We start from the raw sequence: 24130 nt of genomic DNA, 5'->3' as shown, positions 1-24130 counted from the left end.
AAAGTTTTGCAAAATGGGGGAGGCGGTGAAATGTGTTCAGAATCTCAAATATCAGAAATTATGCTGCAATGCTCAACCAAAAAAGGTCGAGATTTACATCAGTTTTGAGTTTCTTTATGGCCTTCTTTTTCTTCCAGATCATCAAAATGATAGATACATATAAATAATTCAAAATGTTTACAATTTTCAGTACAGATATCAAAATGATCGAAATTTTTGCCAATTTTTATTCTTTTTTCACACGATCCTTCAACCTTCTTCACCTCAAACTTGAAAATGTAGTGCACCGGTACGATTTGAAATTAAATTTGAGCAATTTTATGTCGTAAATCTTGAAATGTTTCAACTTTCTATCGTAAATCCCTAAATGCAATTTGTTTAGCTTTCATTCTTTAAATTAGCTCTCATCCTTAGTAAAAACACAATTCAAGGCTCGAAATCTTCAAACCAATATCCCCACCTGTCTTATGTAGGGAAATATGCCTCATTTTCCATACCTACTCGTATAATTTCAGTTTTCAGTATTTCGATCGATGTAACGTTTATGCTCGGCAAGGTATTATGTAACTCGTGTCCAATTATCGTGTTATTCCCAAATTGATACGTGCATATACGTTGTGAATCCGTACACTAAGTATACATATAGCCTATAACGAAAGGAAAATTTTATTAATGTAACGAACAAGCACGAATATAAACGAAAAAGAAAGGAAGTAGGAGCGTGCGAGGGAGAGAAAAAAAGAGAAAGAAAAAAAAAGAGAAGAAAAAAGTTCAATAAAGACGTTACGCGATATAAAAGAAAAAACTTCAGAAATAATATGAGATGTTATTCGTTAATGGTGTAATAATATTAAAAGCGAGAACCAAGTACACGATGTTTTCGCGGTGTTTCCGAATACAGCCGAAGTCTGTACCGTTTAATTTCAGCTGAATTTTCGAATCACACGACATTCAACGCGGATTCCTTTCCACGAACGGGCGGTATTTGTAGTATAACGTGCTAGTATTACAGCGAATTTTTCGTAACTATAAAATCGCGTAATCACGTGGTAGATTCGTGAATTTTTGTGCTTTTTTTCAGCGTTTATTTTATTCTGGTACGTATTTAATTTTTTTTCGAGTAGAGAAAATTTTTTTTCGAAAATTTTGTAGTGATTTTTTTTTGATTTGAAGATGATTTTTTTTACGAAAAGATTTTCTATTTGTGTGGTGAATTAAAAGTTAAAGTAGATTTTTATTCGATTTTGGATTTTAGATAATTTTTTTTTGGTGTGGAAATTTTTTTTCAACTTGAAAAATATGAAATTTTTTACGCAGAATAAAAAATATCCGAAATTAATTTAATTTTATGGAAATTTCCTAATCAAGTTAATTATCACGAGTTTTTAAAGATTTTTTTCCAATTTTATTTACAAATTTGAAAAACAAAACAATCGAAAAAAAATAAATAGCGAATTGAAAAATACACGAAACAAAAAAAAATCTTTCATTTTTCATCGTTCATGTATAGCTAACGATTGGCGTACTTTGAAAATTACTTTTTTTCACCATTGTTGTCGTCGACGTAGTCGCTGCTGCATCAAACATAGAAAAAAAATATTTTCATTTTCTACACCTTTATTTTTTCAAAGCGAAGAAATAAAACAAAGAATTTCTTCATCAAGGTGAAAAAAAAAACTTGTTCATTTTTTTTCTTACGATTACGCTTTGAATAGTGTGGAAAAAGAAAAGCACGAGAAAACGTACATTTCGCTATTTTTAGGAAGTGAAAAATATTTTAGGCGTCATTTTCTTTTTCATATTTTCTTTGAGGTAATTTCGCAGCTACAAAGGTACACTATTAACAAATTATTTCAGCTTTCAACGCTGCTGCGATGTCGTTATACTCTATGGAAGGCAGTTTGCGTTACGAAGAAAAACCGTGCAGGGGAAGTGTGGTGGAAAAAAAAAGTTTTCATGACGTTTTATTTAAGGATATCGCGCCTTATCTTAAGGGTGAGAGAGAGTTTTGGGAGAATAAAAAAAAACTCCAGCCTCTTTTCTCGTACTCACAATCAATCATTTTTCGCAGATAAATGGCTGGTTTGTGTTGGTATAACTAAATCACGAGAGGAGGAGAGATGCGAAGGGTGGAGAAGAGGTGGTGAAAAAAAATACCAGGTATTCATACAGTTAAACGCTTTATGTAGTTATTTTTTTCATAAAGAAGAGAAAAAAAATTACCAAGAGAAAGTTTTGCCTTGGCAGCCAAAAATTCACCATTATATTTTTATGTTACTTGAGAGATATTTTTAAATTACCGAGCTTTATTCATTAAACAATGCACCTAGCAGAAAGTTCTAGGTAATATGGTTATTATTTCGGAGGTAATTTTAAAGCTTGCTGGTACCATTGTTGAAGTATTTTTGCGCGCCCAGGCTACTATATCTATTCTTAAGAAGGTAAAAGTTATGGTTTCGTAAACGTACCTTATACCTACGACTACGAGTACGAGTACCACGGAAGATGAAAAAATATATTATAAGAAAGCCGCAGCTCTTCCTTTTCTAGAAAAGATGACTGATTAACGAGTTAAATAAAACGAAAAGGTTTTTAATTATAAATACGAATTTAATTTCGTGTAATTAATAGCCCTCTTTGGGCTGAAATGTCGTAAAGTCGTAATAGTTTTTTTCTGCTGGTGGTCTGGTGGTGGTGGGTGTTTTAAGGCGAGATGAGAATATAATTTGTACGAAATTTATGCCTGTGGAGATGAGATTTTTTTAAACGTTTTTGGAGGGATTGAGAGAGAATTGAGTCAGATTTGGTCGTGAAACATTGTGTGTGTGTATGATGAAGATTGGTTTGATTTGAGATGATTTTTTTAAAAAAGAAAATTCGTGTAAGTGTGTGCGATTTTTTTTACTTTAAAGTAACTCAAAAATTATATTTTTTCGAGACTTTTTTTCTTTTTTAAAATTCTAAGGATGAAATTTTTAGCTTGAGTTCATTTTAAAATTTTTGGATCACTCCAAATTTCAATTTTGCTGTTTTGGAGCCTCATGTGAGATTGTACTTTTTTCAGAAGGCATGTACCTATACATTTGATTTCAGCTGCTGAAAAATGGAAAAACTGACATTTTTGCTGAGGCTTTAGAATTTTTTTTTAATGGCGACGAATAGTGTTTGGAGTTTATTATTAAATGAGGACGTGATTTCTTCTTTGAAATGACTATTTCTTTAGTGAGAATAAACAATTTGAAATGTTTAGGTTACGTAATTTATATTTTTTTCAAATGTCAGAAAATCAATTTGAACTTCTGAAATTGATCGGATTATTATTGGGGTTCAAAATGCTGTATCTGAATCTGGAAATGAATTTTACTCGCCACATTTCAATTCCAAGTTGATACTTTTGCGTTGTAATCTTCTAAAAGTGATTGAATTGAATCTGTTCAGAAATACATATTCAGACGTAAGTTCTAGTGAGAAACTTGAAATTTTTTCTACTGTTTTTGAACATGAAATTGCAAGTTTTTTTTCGAATCTTCTCCTATTTTCCTGAAAAATTGAACATAACCAATTCTAATATGTCTCAAATCCTTTGGATCGTCCAACTAAAAATTTTGGAAAATGTATTTTTAACGTATATAACTTGAGAAAAAGTGAGAATTTTGCTAAAAAAAAAACCATCACAAGTTGAGAATTTAGAGAAAAAGGTCTGTCAAAAATTTGTTGATTTTGATTCAAATTTCGTGATTTGATTCGTAATTAGAATCATTTTTTAAAGCTGTGGTTCGTGCTTCATGATTTATAACAATCATGGCCACGAACCAGATATTAGGTACTTTTGTGTTTTGCGACATTGTACTCGAATTTTGAGAAACTACGAGTATCATCTTGAAATGATGTTTCATGTTGCAATTGGTGCCATGTTTACTTCATTTTACACTAGAAATTACATCAATTTTTGGTATTTTCAGTTGTTTTTAGTCCATTTTACGATTTTCATGGTACTTTATGTAATTTTTGACAATTTTTGCCCTATTTGATCGATTTTTGTTGCATAACTACTTAATCTATGAAATTTTCATAAAATCACCCAAATTCTAAGACATTTCATAAACTTTTGATCATTTTAAATTGTTTTTTGTTATTTTGAAATTTTCATACATTTTTTATGCAAATTTTTCTAAATTTCTCAAAATGTCATCAATTTTTTGATAATTTTTAGAAATTTAAAATTTAATTTTACAGTTCTTTGTGGGATATTTCATGTTATTTTTACATTTTTTCATTTCATCTAATTTCAGTCATTTCCATCTGCTTATTCCAAATGTTTTAATTTTTCAAGTAATTTTTGAGATGTTTGCTCAATTGTGCTAATTTTTTAAATCAATTTGTGGTAATTTTCTGTAAGTGAGATATTAGTTCGACAAATTTTGGAATATATTATGACAATTTTGACAAATTTTCATACAGTTTTGGTAACACGTCGCGTTGAATTAATTTTCAATAATCTAGGCGAAGCTTACAACAAGATTTTACTGAAATTTCAAGACATTTCATCAAGTTCTGGTGGTCTTTGGATGTTTTTATATCATTCTAACAGGTTTTTAAGCAGTTCTTGTAAAGTTTTGTGCGGTTTAACTGTAATTCTATCACCTTTCGATAACTTTTAACGTAATTTCCATGCTAATTTTACAGTATTTTTATGATAATTTATGTGATTTTTTCACATTACATTCGATTTTGATGATGCTTGGTCGACATTTAGCTAAATTTTTGCGATGTCTTGTCCATTTTTAATCAGTTTTTACCATTTTTATGATATTTCCACCAATCTTTAAGCAATTTTTGCGAAATATTGCTGAACTACAAATATGATGATTTTAAAAAAAAAAAATCAATTTATTGTAATTTTCAATAACTTGGACATCGCGTCATTTCAAGAAATTTTACCATATAGTGATTTTCAGGCCTTTTTTTGTATTTCTTTTCTGAGGGGGGACGTTAAATTGAAGTTGCAAGTCCCTAATTTTCATACACCCCCCCTCACCGCACTGTACATAATTTGAATTTTATACTTACTCAATTTTTGAAATTTTAAAATGTCTGAAAGTAGCATTTTGAATAGCGAGGGCAAAAGCTTTAGAAAATTTTTAATTCGAAAAGTAGAACAACATCAATTTTAATGAAAGGATTCAATTTTTTTGATCCCAACATTTTTCAAAATTGATGGGATAACTTCAATTTTTTAGAGATTTTTGGATTCTTCGGAAATTTTCTTGCTTTTCGAAGGAATTTCTATACTATTTTCTTGCTTTCTTGCTACTTTCTTGCCAGTAGACACTCTGATACTGAGGTACAAACTTGAATGCTAAATTGAGGAGCTTGGTTACAAAGTTAGACAAACGCCACAGGGTTGATTTTGAGAAAATCTATGTTTTTTGTTACAAAAATATACAGCATTGTAAAGGCGGGGGATATTTGACAAATTATAGTGATGATACTGAGTAACAAAAATACAAAAAATATCCTTCCACCAACACCCCCCACCACTAATAAAAAGAACCTGAAAATGCACTTGTCTGATTTTGAAACCAAGATGAAGATAATTTGAAATTGAAGCTGTCTAGATCAGTTAGGTTTTGATATGTATAGGATTTTTAACCCTCTTTCCATTTCTGAGGTCCCTTAGTTTCAAAATAGTACATAAAAGGTCAAAAAACGCGATCAAAGTTGCGCCTTAGTTTCAAACACGGACATGTGAACATTATCTTAGTTTCAAAATGAGACATATCCTATCATCTTAGTTTCAAAAACAGACATATCCTGGATATGTCTGTTTTTGAAACTAAGACAATTTGCACATGTCTGTGTTTGAAACTAAGGCGCAACTTTGATCGCGTTTTTTACCCTTTTACGTACTATATTGAAAATAACAGACCTCAGCAATGAAAAGAGCGTTAAAAATCCTATAAGAATCAATATCTTACTCGATTTTTGTAGAAGTGGCGTTTGTCTAACTTTGTAACCAACCTCCTCAATTTTAGATTCAGAGCGATTTCCAAATTTTCATCGTAAGTAATTCTGATCTCGGTTTCGCTTTTTACTATTCTAATAATTCAAAATTTTTTGAAAAAGTTACCAAAATTTATTCATTTTTTCTTTTTTTTCAAATTCATTCACTTTTTTAATTTTTATGAAAATTTATCGATATTTTCGAACTTTTCTTTGGGGGAACTGAGTCCCCCTGAGTCCCCCTGAGTCCCCCTGAGTCCCCCTGAGTCCCCCCACAAAAAAAGCCCTGGTGATTTCTAAACATTTTTGACAAATCATAATTCAATTTTGGAATGTTTGTCTAACTTTGGAGGACTTTCAACCTTCCAAGTGATTTTTGCAAAATCTTTCCAAAATTTTGAAACGTTTCATCTTCAGAATTTACTTTTGGTTTCTGCCGTCTTCGTTTCATATTTCATAAATGAAATGACGATGATCATAACCTATTTTTTTCTTATTTTGTGCAGTTTTCAAACTTGTTTTTTTTTTCTTCTTCTTTTTTTTTGATTCGGATAATGCAATCGTAATAAAACACAACATGTTGAATCCAAAATTATTCAAAAATTGTGCGATTCGATCACTTTTGGAATCAACGAGTTTGCATTTGTGAATCACGAATCATTTAATGGTGAAAATGAGTCAAATCATTTTTGAGCATTTTGATTCGTATTTTTTGTGATTTTACCCAACCTCATTGATCTGAATTTTAATACGAGTAAACGCATGTTTACATTCTTGTTTTTTGTTTGTTTGTTTGTTGAATTCCTAATTTATTATGAGATGACTAGATGAGAATAATTAAAGTTAGCTAACCTTACGTGTATTTTTCTTTGTTTCAGGTGAGTACAAATTTTCGCTTCATCCGTTGTTGTACTTTTCAGAGTTTGCACCCATGTTTGTGAGTAAGTAAGTCATTTTACGATTTATGGAAGAATTTCACGTTCATTGATAAGATTGAAGCAATCGTTGGTCAGCCTATTACCTTCTTCAAAAGCACCAATGTATTTATCGGTATGAGGCATATTATTCAACAGCCAAAGATGGGGTTCATTCTTGGAGCTCCAGGAATGCGTGTTTTAGATTCTATTCCAATAGAAAAAGGTTCGAACGTCAGAAAGAGGAGAGATTTTCATTCTCGTGCGTGAGATTTTCAGCCTGTGGGTGATTTTGCTTGGCCTCAGCAGCCAGATATTACAGCAAAAGGAATTTTTTCATTAGTCTCATGGAAATGAGCGATGAAACGACTCATCAGTTGAATATTATTTGTTCCCTCAGACCATTTCAGGGTCTCCGAATAAACTCAGCTCCTCAGATTTGACTCTCAATACAACGGACCTTTCTTCTTCACGTTGTCAGAGTTAGCTGAAGAGCCACCACGATAATTTTGAGATCATTTTCCAAGGGAAGTGAAGAAGTTTGAGGTAGTATTTTAAATGAGTTTTTCGTCGTGATTTTAAATGAGTTTTTTACAAGGGGATCTCTCAAGATATTTGCCGGCTCCTCGGAAAGAGCATGATCTGAAACACTCATGAGTCATGACCCAAATTTCAGATACCTAATTGAATCGGTGGGTGCAGAAAGGGACCAAGTCACATTTTTGGAAATTTTTTTTTCACGGATATAGGGGTTTCAAAGTACGGCGGATCGACTGGTGATGTCAGATTTCCGCAAAACTGCCGGGAAAGTGGTATTTGGGCGCAGAAAAAGGGCGGATCCGCATTTATAACTTTTTTGTAAAATTTTTTAAATTCCTTGAAAAATAAATAACATTTTTGAGATCATTTTTTGAAATTTAAGTTAATCTCTGGACTGAAAAATGATGAAAAAATTAACAACTTCGGCAAAAAGTCTTGGAACTCAAGGGGTTTTTGGTCAATTTAAACAAGATAGCAGTCTAAATGATGTACTTAAGATGTAGAATCAAGCCCCATTCATGCCCGAGCAATTTCAAAAGAAATTTTGTCGATTGGGTGCAGAAAGAATCTAAGTCCCATTCGTTTAGGCAGCAACAGCGCCGGCGCACGTGAATATTTTTTTTTCTAAACAGTGCTAAAAATTGTGTCTTGGGGTCCTCTTTCAATGACCTTAAGCATGTTTACCAAAAATTTTTGATTTTCAAATAAATCAGTTTTTTGTTATTCCTGAAAAGTGCGAAAATGGACTTAGCCCTTTTCTGCACCCACTGATTCAATTGTTTTTTAAATTTTTAATGAATTTTTGAAAATTCAACATTTACCATTTTCGGCAATTTATGCTTTTTCAAGAAATACTTACGTATTTTATTCTGTAAAAATTATGGAAATTTACCCTGAAACTATTATCAACTCCCTCAAACCGAATTCCACCATTTTCGATGATTCTGGAGTCTCCAGCACGGTTTCAGATTTCTTCTGCATTTTAAAGTTTCTCTAGAAGGCGTGGAAATTAATTTAGGCATCTAAAATTAATTGTTGCTTATCAATTCTTGACCTGTTGAACGAGTTTATCTGCATTTAGCCTGATTTCCGGACGTGCACTTCAAGTGCATCTTTTTAAACAGAATGGGAAAAAATTCAAAAAATGAAAAATTCTCTATAAGTATACGAAGAGAAAATTTTGAAATTTGCACGAATGGTTTTTTTTCGTCTGAAACCAATCCTCTAAATCCGAATTTCCTTATTTCAAAGCATTCTGATGCCTCCAGTACGATTTTTGAATTTTCCAGGATTTTAAAATTTTCCCAAGAGGTTTGGAAATTAACTTGACTAGCTAAAAATCGAGTTGTATGACCTATTTAACGAGTTTATCTGTAATTGGCTCGATTTCTGGGCGGATATCTCAAGTGTGCTTTTTAAAATCAGAATATTAATTAAATGTAAATTGAGAAATGCAGGGATAAACGCTTCAAGCAGGTTGAGAATAAGCCACAACTCGATTTTCAGCTGCCCTAATTAATTTTCATGCCTTCTGGAGAAATTTCAAAAAAGACTGGAGAGCCCGAAAATCGTTCTGGAGGCTGCGGAATGACTGGAAATGGTGAAATTCTGTTGGGGGGGGGATGAGGAGGTCGATAGTTAGTCAGGTCTCAATTGGTAATCCGCTCGCTAATTCTGTCGAAAGCAATTTTATGACTGATTATTGTTCTATAGGTCACTACGAAAAAATTTAGCCCAGATGCCCTTTTTTTACCCTCCCCCTTTTCCGAGGGTCCACCCCCCTAACTTGAAAATCCGTCTATCTCTTCACCTATTGGTCGTACGAAAAAAAAGTTTGAATGAAAATTGTTCCTTAATATCTCCTCTACAACGTGGTCATCTTCAATTTCTGTTTGGAACAACCGTTAAGCTTAAAAGCTCAAAAAAGCGCTCTCAAAATCCGTTTTTTTGGTTTTCCGCCGAAATTTACAGATATACATTAAGAAATATAATAACAAAAAGTGTTTAGAATTAAATTTACTTTCAAATGACCCGTATCACAACCAATTTTCTCACCTCCCCCTCGATTCCATAGGACCCACCCCCCCTCCCAAAATTCCAATATTTGATTTCAGGGACAATTGAATATAACTTTGATGAAAATTGTTTGTTTTCATTCAATAATGCTGAAATACTCAGTTTTTGATTAGTATAAGACATGAAAATAGTCAAAAAGAAGTGGCCAATCCTCCCTATTGCCATATCCACTACTCAATTTTGAATTTTTTCCCCGCTACAAAATTACATTTTTTTACTCGAAAGGTTGAAAATGAATATAAACTGAATCTCACCGTTCTCATTTACATGTCTGTTCTTTTCTCTATTTTTGATGAATTTTCAAAATTTCAAATTTGGCTCGTTTTCTATGAAAAAATATCGTAAGTTTCATAAGATTAACCAGAGAAAGTTGAAATTTAATTGTACTCTACTCTAGATCTTTCGAGTCGATTAGTCATGATTTCGAACCATTTTTGATCTTCCAGCAATTTTTGGACTCTGGTTTTCTAAAAGACAGGTAAGTAGGTAAGTATACAAAAATAAATGGGACAAAATGTAATTCGATTCAGACACATGTTTTCAAAAGCAATTTTTTCAAAAGACTTTTTAAAATCATTTCTTCATTTTATATGGCAGTGTTTAACACATTTTCTGTTCATTCAAAAGTGATCACTGGAGAAAATTTTGGTCTCAGGGTGTAAATTTGCATTAAAAAATTAAAAAATTTGCATCAAATTCGATCAAAGTTTTTATCACAAATAACGAATTGATTTGTACCTACTACTAGAAAGGTTGAAACTGAGGTATAAACCGAATTTCACCTTTCTCAGTTACATGCCTGCATTCAAAGAAGCAGCGAGTATAATCGATGCTACATCGAGTATTTCGTCCCAAGTAATAGGATATAATCGATTGATTGGCCAAAAAAATCTGCTGTTCCGTGATCGGTTAAAATTGAGTGACGTCAATCATCGCCATCATCTTCTCAGAACCATTATGTGAACAGTTTTTCATTCCAATTTTCAATGAAAAAGTCATTCTAATGAAAGGGTTGAAGTGAAAAAGAAAATATGAAACTGCACATAACAAATTACATAAAACCAAAACATAGATATGAATTAATTCAAAAATTATGCAAAGATCTGATTAATCGATTATGGACGATTGTAAATAATCGATTATAATTGTAATCGTTGCACCTATCTGTGTTTTCATTCAATAATGCTAAAATGCACAGGTTTTGATTTGTGTAAGGCATAAAAATAGTCGAAACTACATACGAGTACATAATATATAGGCTTGTTCTGTAAAAATGAAAAGATATTATGATGGAAACTTCGATCGATTTTTATGAAAATTTTTAAAATTTATTTGTGCAGATTCATGTCATAAGACTGAAATTTTCTCCAGTGATTTTTTGAATGATGGAAAGGAAAATGTGCTAAACACTGCAACGTACATATAAGTAAAATGAAAAAATGACTGGAAATGAAATGTGTGTTATCTAGGTGTTGATACGTATCTGCCTATTGTATATAATTGAACTTTACTCCATGTTTTGAAACCTACCAATTGACCACTTCTTTCCTAATATTACTTACCTATATGTAATTTGCTAATCAACTTTTCATTTTCACAGAACAAGCCTACAATTTTGACTATTTTTATGTCTTATACTAATCAAAAACTGAGTATTTCAGCATTATTGAATGAAAACAAACAATTTTCATCAAAGTTATATTCAATTGTCCCTGAAATCAAATATTGGAATTTTGGGAGGGGGGTGGGTCCTATGGAATCGTGGGGGAGGTGAGAGAATTGGTTGTGATACGGGTCATTTGAAAGTAAATTTAATTCTAAACACTTTTTGTTATTATATTTCTTAATGTATATCTGTAAATTTCGGCGGAAAACCAAAAAAACGGATTTTGAGAGCGCTTTTTTGAGCTTTTAAGCTCAACGGTTGTTCCAAACAGAAATTGAAGATGACCACGTTGTAGAGGAGATATTAAGGAACAATTTTCATTCAAACTTTTTTTTCGTACGACCAATAGGTGAAGAGATAGACGGATTTTCAAGTTAGGGGGGTGGACCCTCGGAAAAGGGGGAGGGTAAAAAAAGGGCATCTGGGCTAAATTTTTTCGTAGTGACCTATAGAACAATAATCAGTCATAAAATTGCTTTCGACAGAATACGCGAGCGGACGTCATTTTTTGTCAAATTGAGACCTGACTAAGTAGTTTAAGCACTGATTTTTATCATTTTTACTGAATAAATGTATTTTTTTTTAAGCATTGATTTCCAATAAAAGGTTCAATTTTGAATTTTTAAAAATCCATCAAAAATCAAAAATTCAGTCTGGATTGCTAAAATTTTGGACTTCTATCATTGTCAGTTTAATTCGATTGTGATTACGTATGGGTAATTAGTATTTCCTCTTGGAATACGCACACAATATTGAATGTAGAGTTAAAATTTCGAAATTTGAGTTCAACGTTCCGATCGTCTGAAATTTTTTTCACCATCTCAGGAGAAAAAAATTGAAGAAACGTAGGCTGAATGAGAAAACTCGCTCGAACTATGGTACATTTCTTCGCTTTTTCTTCTTCTTTTTTTTTCTGTCAATACGTTAAATAAGTTTAGAGTCAATCTAACCACCTAACGTCGTCATCGTCGTCGCAAAAGTTGAAAAGTTTCTCGAAAATACAAATGTGTGTGTAGCTATAGCGCCAGGAGCTGAAGACATCCGACGGGGTAAATTTTCTCGCCTTTTGCGGCTGAAAATTACGATAATTTTTCCGCAACGAAACACGAATGACGCTGCAATTTACGTAATCGCTGCTCCTCGAAAGAAGCGATTAGGCAGTTTTCAACACGACGTCGTCTACGAGGTGTCTGTTTAGGAAGATTCACGGTTAGTTGTGCGTCTATTGATTGAATCCGAAGAGTAGGAGCGTCGAGCGGTAAAATGATTCTTAAAACGCCTATTTTGCGTAATTTTCGCCAAAATGGTACTTCTTACGTACGTGTGGCATTTTCAAGTAGCGTGAACTTCGATTAATTTTCAAACTCACGTCTCGTTTCTCGGCATACTCGTAAAATAATCGCTGGGGTCTGGTTTACAGCTATATAGAGAAACGAAGGTGGGTGAAAAAGGTACCGATACCTCTGTCGTTTATGGGCGCGGGTGATAATTCGGTATTCGGTGGGTTTCCGATATCTTCACCGATACTTTACGTAGGAAAATTTTTCAGGTTTTCAACTCCCACTTGCGGCTGAGCCGAAGAAAGTGTGTGATGACGGAACAAGTTGGGCGTAAAAAATCATCAATCTTGATAATCGAACGAATTTGTGTGTTTGAATTTCATTTTCATAAGTTTCAAGTTTTTTTTTCTCGCTCGTACCTTGGCAAGATGTTGGCATGTTTGTCGAGTTTTGGAACGATGAAGGGTGGCAGAGGAGGGCTATAGAGGAGAAGAGAAAAATAAAATACGCGGAAATCTTGATATACGTTGTTAAATAAATATATTGGAAAACTCGAACCGCGAACCGGCTAATTTTCAAAGTTATCCGAAACAGCGACCGGGCGAAGATGGAAGAGGAAGGGACCACGAAGCAGAGGGATCAGAATTTATATATACGTACTGTAATCTGCTATTTTTCAATACGGTAGTGATGGCGCTATGGTAGCGCGTAATCCATAATGTTAACGCGAGCGACGTCGAAAAGTTCGCCTATCATCATTAAACTTTGATGTTTAAATTACTTTAACGACGGTTATAATGTACTTTTCATCTGTCATCCGCATTATATCATGTATCTGCGCTTTTCGATCTGTAATTTAAAGGGCAATTTAATGCGTATGTTTTTTGAAAATTTACATAACCGGCGTAGCGTAGCATGGTAAAGTATGGCAGGACGAGGCATCGGCGACTACTTGTGTCGACGTTTGCAAGTTGATATTTTGCTGGGAAATTATTCTTTGATACGGTATACTGCTATTCTGTATTACTGTACATTTAACTGTATACGGCTCTCTGTGTATTATATACCGTCGCAGAGCCCTCACTCGCCCTCTAATGCTGGATACGATGGCTTTTGAAAATTTAATAATCAGCATCGAAAAGCATAATATCGAAATCGTTATCGATGGCAAATAAAATTTGAATTACGATTCACCGACGACGCTGCCGCTCAGCCTTTTATGATTTATTACAATTACTCTCGAGTAGGTATGCCTATGTATAGAAATGTGCGAAAGCCATCGTCCCGAATTGATGTGTGCGTATGAAAAATGACGTGGGAATTTTATACGTGCTGGTAAGATTAACAAAAAAAACAGTCCTCTTTTTCTCGCTCTTTTCTCTTTTGCATTTTTTTTGCTGTGTGGTCATAATAGTACGTGGTAGCTCGTGTGCGTGGTCGTAGTCTTCTCTACTAAAAAGAATCGTTCAATATGGTCGACCTTTATAATTTTTGCTGAACATATTTTCAAAAATAAAGTTGTCTAGTAGTCGGGGAGCTCGCTTAAGGATCTATTGCACCCTCCGTCGATCCTCCGGGACAACTGTTTTCTTAAAAGGGGAGTCCTAAAGAACATTTCTAGCACTTGTACTCAAAAAAAAAAGTGGCCCTACTTACAAAATGGCAGCCATTTCGATTGACAGGTCAGCCGAAATCGCAGATTTTGCGTTCCAACATAAGACTTGCACAAAATTTTTCAAACCGTACGAGGGTAGATCGAGAGATCAGGCAAAAATTCATCACCTGTCAAAATTTCAAGCGCTAAAGTGCCTTTTTCGATTTTTGGTGAATTTTTGAAAATCAAATTTAGGCCAAAAATGAGAGAAAAAATCAAAATTTTACCAAATTGACCAAGAAATCTGAAATTTGGGACATACTTTATTTTCGACATGCCAAATCAATTGGAAACTGTTTCAAACCGTTTTGAGCAGTTCTGGAGCCTCCAGCAGATTTTTGGAACTCGAAATTCCCACAATTTCAATACACTACGTAGTCGACTGCTGGTGGATTTCAAGTCGTTTTGGAGCCTCCAGCGACTTTTTGAAAGGTCGTATGGCGTTTTTTGGAAAATTGAAATATCCAAAAAGTAGCTGGAAGCTTCAAAACCATTTGAAACCACCATGAAGTCGACTTCATATCGTATTGAAATTAGTTTGCGAAGTAAATTTTAGCTTGCCAACTTCATTTGGTAAAATATTGCGGGAATTTCAAGTTTCAAAAAGTCACCGAAGGCTCCAAAACGACTTGAAATTTACCTGCAGTAGGTACTTCGTAGCGCATTGAAATTAGTTTGCAGAGTAAATTTTGGCTATCCAACACCATTTGATAAAATTTTGTGGGAATTTCGAGTTCCAAAAATCTGCTGGAGGCTCCAGAACTGCTCAAAACGGTTTGAAACAGTTTCCAATCGATTTGGCTAGTCGAAAATATGGTATATCCCAAATTTCAGATTTCTTGGTCAATTTGGTAAAATTTTAATTTTTTCCCTCATTTTTGACCTAAATTTGATTTTCAAAAATTCACCAAAAATCTAAAAATGCACTTTAGCATTCGAAATTTTGACAGGTGATGAATTTTTGCTTCTCGTACGGTTTGAAAAATGTTGTGCAAGTCCTACACTGAGAAAAATGTATACTTAGTATAAATTACAATAAATTTATAGTAAAGGTGCTCCAGTTTTGGAATTATAGTCGAAATTACTATAACTATAGTAAATGAAATACTATAATTATAATAAAAAATACTATAATATAGTAAATATCACCATACGTATAGTATTTCATTTACTATAGTTATAGTAATTTCGACTATAATGCCAAAACTGGAGCATGTTTACTATAAATTATGATAATTTATACTAAAAAAAATTTTCTCAGTGTATGGTGAAACGCAAAATCTGCGATTCCGGCTGACCTGTTAATCAAAATGGCCGCCATTTTGTAAGTAGGGCCACTTTTTTTTGAGTACAAGTGCTAGAAATGTTCCTTAGAACTCCCCCTTTAAGAAAATAGTTGTCCCGGTGGATCGACGGGGGGGGTGTGTGTAATAGATCCTTAAGCGGGCTCCCCAGCTAAAGGAAAAGGGGCCCTTTTTACCAACACGAAATTCCATGTTCCGTCATTTTGTTTCTGTTTCATTTTCTCATCCCCTAGGAACTTTTTTAGTTTGTCGTAAAAATCAAATGTTCCTCATAATGTATCGAAGATTTTACCATTTAAAAAAAATTTAAGATGAATGAAATTGTTGCTGAGTGTAAAATTTTTCTTGAAAATGCCTATAGTTTAATGTTTTGAGCAAAAGATGAAAAAACTGATTATTTGTGATAGATCTTTCAATATTTTTCCTTTTAATTTTTCATAACAAAAAATATATTTTTCTAAAAAACCAAGGGTTTGAAAAGAAAAACAGAAGAGTAACAAAATTGTAAAACATATAGTTTTTCAACAAAAGTTAAATTTTTTTCAGAAGTTCTCTTTTTTGAAGATGATAAGTAATTTTAAATTTCAACTCCTTGCAATTAAATTTTGGACTTCTGAAAATTTTTCATCCTTAAAAATTGAATTTTGAGAAAAGTAGGTGGTTTTATGTGTTGAGAGGAAATGAAAAGACACAAAATTACAGAGCATCAAATTTTCCACCTAAAAATTCCTTTGGAGGAGGGTTTTTCGGGAAGCGTGAGGGGGGGATTTTGAGAAAATTTAGAAAGTTCAGTTTTTTCTGATGGTTTGATGATACTTTGGAATTTTTCTGCAGAATTTTCCTCCAGAACGACGTGATGTAAGTACATATTATTTTTCGTAGGATTTTTGAAACAAATTTTGAAGAAAAATGATGAAAAAGTTATTCTGGGATTTCTGGAAAAACTGAGAAAATCGGGAAATTGTATCTCTTTTGGAAAAGTCTGGAAAATGTAAAGGATTTTCGCTATTTTTGTACCTCTTTCTGTGTTAGTGGTGCAGATATAGATTACCTACCTAGATATTGCTTGATAAAAAAAATCATTTTTGCTATTAAATGAAATTTTTTGATCTTAGAACATAAAAATTTGTGTGACGTGAATATTGGAGAATCACTTTTTCTAGAGACCTTTTTTGAAGGAAGAAAATAGTCACCAAAATTTTCAAAAACAGCGAGCATTTTATTGTTGAAATTTTTTAAATGAATACGCAAATTCCGTTAGTTAAGACTTTTTGATCTATGGATTGAATTGAAATATACGATGAGTATATTCTGAGTTGGGGTACGATATAGACTTGAAATGAGCTGTAGCCTGAACTTTTCAACAATTTTGGGAGGTCGTAGAACAAACACACGTTTTATCAGATGATAAAAAGTCACGTGGTAAGCAAAATGTTTGAAAATGTTGAACAATAATTTTTCACTTCTAAAAATCGCTTCCTGTGTATTTTTTTTTGATTTTTGGGTCAAAGAGGTCAAGATATTTTCAAATTATCCAAAAATTGTAAAAAAATAGTTTTTTTTTTTTTTGAAATTGTCTGGGCATTCAAATTCCTCTCCTTTTTCATTACTGGGTCTGTCTTCTTCTCCTTCCTCCTTCCTCTATTTTTTGTTGTGTCAATGAAGCCTGAAAGATTCAGAAAATTGGAAAAATTGTCTGCAAAATCAAGAAAAATCATATCTCCAAATTGAAAAAATCGAGATCCGTTATAAAGCTTGCTACCTAAATACTCGTATTGAGTAACTTTTTCAATTTTTTTTTTTAAAACTTCGCATATATGGAACACCCTGTATGTAAAGTGTAAGTCAACGTAGGCATATAGGCACTCGTCGTCGTCGCTTTCATCGTCGACACGATATTCAAATCTCGTAATCTCGCTCCAATATTCGCCCGGCTCGGGGGTGTAATTAAAACGTGGAAATATGTTTCGAAATCAAGAATTTTAATAATTTTATAGCCGATGGGTATAGTGATATTCGTTCGCATAGATGATTCGGCTCGTTGAATGGGAATTTTTCGCAGTGTTGATTAGTTCTCCGAATACATTGAATGGTTGGCGTTGACACGGCGTCATCGTAGTACATTTATAGCCTATTCCTGCATAGCGAAAAATATTATCCTACAAAGTGTCGGATACTTTTGTGTGGAAGTTTTTCATCGCCGTGTAAAATATCCACCCTCGCTGCTTTCGGAAATAAATTCCAACGTAGTCGTATGTACGTACAATATACGTTCGAATGGGCGTTTGTCTATCTTTATCAAATACCAAAGATGAGATGCTTGCTGCTGTAGGAAGACTTCCACTTATACGAGTATTATCTATTGATGTAGGCAAAGTTTTCTTGGCTTAAGGGTCTAAGAGATGATTTTTCCAATATTCTTGGTTCGGAATTCTTGGAATTGTGTCGCGCTAAAAGTAGGCTATGTGCTTATTTGCGTGCTCTCATGTACCTTTATTTATCGAAGAAAATATACCTCTTCGAGTAGAATTCAATTAATTGATACGAGCACTCGTAGGTTAATCACGTTCGTTGTGCTTCTGATATACTTAAGGTACGAGTACTTGAGAAAGAGCTCACTCGAGAGCTTGCAGTGTATAAAGATACTCTTTAAATGTATCGAGTTACAGTGTAAAGGTTGCCAGTCAATTCGATTAATTATTTTCCTTAATTATCCGTTCTGTTCTTGTTTGGATAAAATTTATTATTAAAATGTTGCCATGTTTAATAATATTGACGACACGATAGTTCGAAGGTGATTGCGCTAACTTCGTGACATCGTCGTTGTCAGGTTAAAAAACCGTCCTGGATTTTTGTTCGGATATTATTTTTTAGTGATTTTATTTGACGTTTGAAAATCTATGATTTTGGGAGCGTAGAAAAATCCAACTTCAAAGGAGTTGACTCATCAACAACAAAAAAATAATAATTAAAAAACAATAGATGAAGGTACCTATTATTTTTGTTGATAGTACGAGTAGTGTATATGTTAGGTACCAAGTCCGAAATTGTACAATTCGGGGTTGGTACAGCCAATTTTGTACCATCTCCGAAGTGTCCGGACCAAGCGTGAATATTACTTTTTCATCGGACTTGGTTTGTACAATGCCCGGAGGGTCCGGACAAAGTGTTCGACCTGGTACAATTTGTGTTGTGCAAAGTCCGAAATATAGTTTTATAATGAATGAATTCGAATTTTACATCCCTTTATTCCATAAATATTGAACCAAATTAAAGGAAATTTAAAGATGACTCTAAAATACACACCACCAGCAGAATTTTCAGGTGCTGAAATTCATTTGTTGATTTTTGGGGAAATTTTTAAAGATTCAAATATTGCTATGCTCACTTCTCAAAAAAAAAAAAATAAAAAGATCGAATTGAGGTAGGTAGGTAGGTACTTACTAACTAAAATGCTGAAATTTGGTTTTTACTCTCTATTTTCAATTTCTCTAGTCGTGAAATTCTCGTGCCTTACTCATTTGAAAACTATGCACTAATACTTAGATTCCAAATTCATTTTTTTATGGATTTTTCAAAGTCAAAATTTTAACAAATTGTCGTGAAAGACTGAAATTTGGTTTGTACCATATTATCAATTTTCTGAGTTAATAGCAGATTTCTCCAGTAATTTTTTAAAAAGTTGAAAAAATTTTGGATTTGAACTAATACTAATACAAAATGGTTTTGAAAAAATTTATCGAAAAGGTCATAAAGATCGATGGCTAATCCAGGTTTATGCTAAATTTTAATTTTGCTCTAAATACTTATATACTATTTGGAAATATAAAAAAAATCGCAAAAATCGAGATGAAAACGCTTCAAAATTTACTGCCTCCGAAAATTTGCAGCCCTACGCAGCTGCCTAAGTTGCCTGTGCATAAATACCGCCCAAAAAAATCAAAACCACCACCAAACGACTCGAGAAGTTGAAAATAGAGAGTAAAAACCAAATTTCAGCATTTTAGTTAGTAAGTACCTCAATTTGATCTTTTTATTTTTTATTTTTTTGAGAAGTGAGCATAGCAATATTTGAATCTTTAAAAATTTCCCCAAAAATCAACAAATGAATTTCAGCACCTGCAAATTCTGCTGGTGGTGTGTATTTTAGAGTCATCTTTAAATTTCCTTTAATTTGGTTCAATATTTATGGAATAAAGGGATGTAAAATTCGAATTCATTCATTATAAAACTATATTTCGGACTTTGCACAACACAAATTGTACCAGGTCGAACACTTTGTCCGGACCCTCCGGGCATTGTACAAACCAAGTCCGATGAAAAAGTAATATTCACGCTTGGTCCGGACACTTCGGAGATGGTACAAAATTGGCTGTACCAACCCCGAATTGTACAATTTCGGACTTGGTACCTAACATATACATAAAAGTTGATATTTCAAATGTCATGCTTGTCGTACTGACGTTATTACCGTATTATTATATTTTGGAAGTTTCCTTTCATCGTCAATGTTACCTAATTTTCGAATTTGAATCATTTTAGAAATGCAATTCCAAAAATTATTATTTTCCGAGAATTTTACTGGAAATTTAGTCGAGTTGCTTCTGAAGAAAATTACAAAAGAGGGCGTACCTATTTCATTCGTCAAAGGTTGAGAAATCTAGCAGAGGAGATTGTTCATCGAGAAATTTAATTGATAGTGAAACTCTCTAAACATCCGTGAAATGTAAACAAGAAGAAAATGAGCAATGAAAGCTCGATTTTAAACTAGGTACATTGATGAAATTAATCCCCTAAAACAGCGTTTTTAATGTTTTTCATTCGACTAAAATTTATAAAACGAATTTAGTTGAAATATTTGTATGTTTGCGTATGTGAGTCTTGTCTTATCTACCTATTAAACTTTAGACATTTTGAATACCTGCCAAAGCGCTGTGACATTGAAGTGAGTACCTACCTATCGAGTTTTGCATGAATGGAATTCGTCACACACCCAAGGTTAAACACGCGTCGAAATTATCTGTCTCTCGTATAGTATAGTCTCGTTATTTTATATGTTAAGGGTGATTTTGCATTTGCAGTATACGAGTATAAAGTTAAGTTGTTTTCTCAAAGATGGTTTGATGTGAAAAGATTTGAATTTATAGCATGCTTTCTATTCAATTGTGTGTATCTTTGAGATGGTAATTGCGAAAAAAGTGAGTTCTATGATGCGTATCTGTAGTAAGTAGGTATCGAGATTCGAGAAGTCATAATTGGCTATCGTGATTGAGCTACTATTTTGTCATTGAAACGTGTAACAGTTTTGGAATATCGTTTGCATTCTCTGTAATTGAAATTTTGCGCTGTTTCGTGTCTGTGTCCTTATATGTAGGTAGGTAGGTAGGTAAGTACTGCACGTAGGTGTGAATACCCTAATTGGGAAAAACGCAAATTCCAAAAGTGTACCTAACCGAATTTCCGAGGTAAAAACCTCACTAAGTTAGTAAGGAGTTTTAAAATTTTGATCGCTCATCATTGGAAGATATTTTCAAAAAAACAATCTTGGGCAAATGAACTACATGATCTCTTTTTCTGAAATCTCACATTTAAATTCAACTTCCTCTCTTATTTTTGTAAAAATAAAGATTTCATCAAAGGCAACATGGATCAAAAATCAGAACAGGAGAGGTTTATTTTTCTGCACAATTTCATACTTCGATTGAAATGAGGTGTCAAGTTGGGAAAAATAAACTGATTGAATAAAATCTTGAAAAACATGAGGTTCTCTCGACAAAATATTACACTAGGTGTCCAACAAGTACGACAACATGTTCCAGCATGACAAAGTTTCGATTTGGGGTACATTAGATTAGAGTTATTATTACTCGTATTTTGTTCAAGACAAGACAGAATTTTTTCGAGTAAATAGTTTTTCATTTTCAAAGAAAGCTGGGAGAAATGAAAGCAAAAGAGTGGAGGTAAAGTCTGCTCTCCAAGGAAAGTTTTTAATCAGGATATTTTTTTTGCTTAATTATTCAACAAACTCAATGCTTAAGTATTATTATTCAAAAAAAAAGAAAAAAAAAGAGGAAAGTCTGACAAAATGTCGGAAATTTACTGTCGAGAGTTTGTACCAATTTGGCCTTAATTTCGGCAATTCAATGTTTTTTTTTTCAAGTTCCTGAAAGGGTCATTCCATGTCAATATGACGTCAGATTATTGGTTGGCCCCCATCTACGGCCTCCAACAATTTTTTTGGACTTTTACCAATTGGGGGAGGTTCTGGGAGCCATGGGTGAGGTCAATTTGAAAAACTACGGCTATATTCGTGTTCAGCGATATCGAAAACATACTATTTCATGTGTCACACGATTGAAACCATTTTTTTTAGATTATCCCCCCCCCTTTTGGGGAGGTGCTGGGGGCCGTGAATGGATCCAATCAAAAATCTGACGTCATATCCGTATTCAGCGTCTCCAAAAGCATACTATTTTTTTGATGTGTATGTCGCACGAAAAAACCCCTATTTTGAACTTTTACCCCATTTGCGGAGGTGCTGAGGGCCGTGGATGGGATCCAATCAAAAATTTAACGTCATATTCGTGTTCAGCGTTACCAAAAAACATACAATTCGATATATCACATGCCCCAGATTTTTTTTTGTTGCAAGTTTTGCCTCAATTTGGGGGTGGGGGTGCTCCCCCTCCAATAAAAGATCCCATCTCGAAACTTGAATATTTCGAAATAGCATCAAAAGGTACATCTATGGACATTTTTTCAGAATATTAAATGGTAGCTCTCACTTACAGCGCTATTTTGAACTTTGAACTTTCAATTCGAAAGTTCAACCTTCAAATTTTGAAAATTTCAAAATGCTTAAAAAGTTCAAAATTCAATACTCTTTCGAACTGTGAAATCAGTTTTGATCAAAATATCATAGTTTTGGAGGAATGCTGACATAGAATGACCCGAAAGTCATAAATATCTACTTCAATATAGAAATTTTAAAAATTATTCATTTTTTCAAAATTTTCAAAGTCTGTATTGAAAATGAATGAATGAATGAAATTATTTATTTTAGGACACATCAGCATCTGGGTTTTTTTGCATCCACAATACATTTACTTTACATTATAAACAAAATGAACCAAGTACAGACAACATAACAAGTGAAAAATAATTCACAAAATAACATAGCAAAAAAATAAAGATTCACTAAATGAGGTCGTAGATCCCAATGCATTTTAAAAAAGTGAAAAACGTCTGACATATATCTTCATCGTCTGTTTAAATATCTTCATAAGTAAGCTCCCTTAGAATTTGCTCACTTGTCTTTCTTATTTTTGGGACAGTGGTTAATCAGGTGTACACATGATGGTAATTAGCACTCCACAAGGGTCACATTGTTCCAGTTGCGATTTTAAGAATTCACTGGCGTTTTTTCCTAGTTCTTAAAAGTCCGTTAAAATAATGCATATTTATACCATTAAAATTTGAATCCATACGTTCTCAAAAAATATTGGAGATTGATCATTGATGAAATTTTTTTTTCGAGAGTGGTTTTGACAAACAAAACGAGACTTTTGGGGCAATTTTGTCAAAAAGCATCAACTTTTTTGACAATCATGGCAAATAAACATCATTTTTCTGACAATTTTGGCTAAAAAAAGACTTGAAGAATTTTTACAAAAAACGTGACTTTTGACAAAATTTTTACAAAATTTACAAATTTGGCCAAAAAAAGATTTTTGTCTGAAAATGTTGATAAAAGGAACGCAACTTTGAAAATTATTGCAAACAACAATACTTACACCTGAGACAATCTTTTCAAAAGTGGTAACTTACTTCTTGGTACTTTTGCCAAAAAACCACTTTTTAGTTTTTTCTATTTTGGTAAGATTGGTTTTTTTTTTGTTTTTAAAATATTAGCAAAGAACTGGGCTTTTTTCTTGCAATTTTGACAAAAAAAATATCAGTATGTAGGTACCTACTTTTTTGATCATCTCTTGGCAAAAAAAGAGGACTTTTTGAGGCAATTTTGGCAAAAAGGGAATTTTTAGAGAATTTTGACTGGCAGTATTGACTTGTTTTGACAATATGGGCAAAAAACGAGATGATGCAAGTTTTGCAAAAGGTAATAAGAGCAGAACTCTGAAATTTCTTGCAAATTCTTACACAATTTTCTCAGGAGTAGTAAGTTACTTCTTGGTTGTTTTTTCCAAAAACTGCACTTTCTTTCTATTGAACTTTTACTACTTGGTTGAAATTTTGGCAAAAATTGGACTTTTTTCTAGCAATTTTAACAAACAAAAGACTCTGTAGATTTATCTACTTTTTTGACATCTTGTAAAAAAAACTGAACTTTTTAGGCAATTTTGACATATTTAATAATATTGGCAAAAACCGAGACCTTTGAAGCAATTTTGTCGAAAATAGTAGCACTTTTTGACAAATTTGGCAAGAAATAGACTTTTTCCGGTCAAATTTTCAAAAACATCGCTTTTCTGACAATTTTTGCAAAAAACAGTAGATACTTTTTACAAAATTTTGTCTGAAAGTAGTACTTTTGAGAATTTTTGTGAAAACAGGACATCTTGAATTGTGGCAAAAAGTAAGGACTCTTTGAGCAACTCAGACTTGAAGTAGAACTTTTAACATTCTGGGCTAAAATCAAGAATTTTTTACCATTTTGAGAAATTTTTGTTTTAGCA

General features: G+C 33.0%; 1 protein-coding gene across 4 annotated transcripts in view; it reads left to right on the top strand.

Annotated features, from left to right (window-relative positions):
• Nucleotides 1-24130, top strand: part of LOC135847117 (hemicentin-1-like) — a 577043-nt gene that overhangs the window by 80835 nt on the left and 472078 nt on the right. Inside the window, exon 1 of one of the 4 annotated variants that reach the window (XM_065366545.1) lies at nucleotides 632-1097. The exons of 2 other annotated variants lie outside the window; for them this stretch is intronic. The gene's annotated coding sequence lies outside the window, so the exon portion shown is untranslated. Of the gene's footprint in view, nucleotides 1-631; nucleotides 1098-24130 lie in introns of those variants that run through there. One more of the 4 variants, XM_065366541.1, reaches the window with a different exon arrangement.

This window comes from Planococcus citri, chromosome 5 (genome assembly GCF_950023065.1).
Source record: "Planococcus citri chromosome 5, ihPlaCitr1.1, whole genome shotgun sequence".
Lineage (NCBI taxonomy): Eukaryota > Metazoa > Arthropoda > Insecta > Hemiptera > Pseudococcidae > Planococcus > Planococcus citri.
This window is presented reverse-complemented; position numbering and strand designations above follow the sequence as displayed.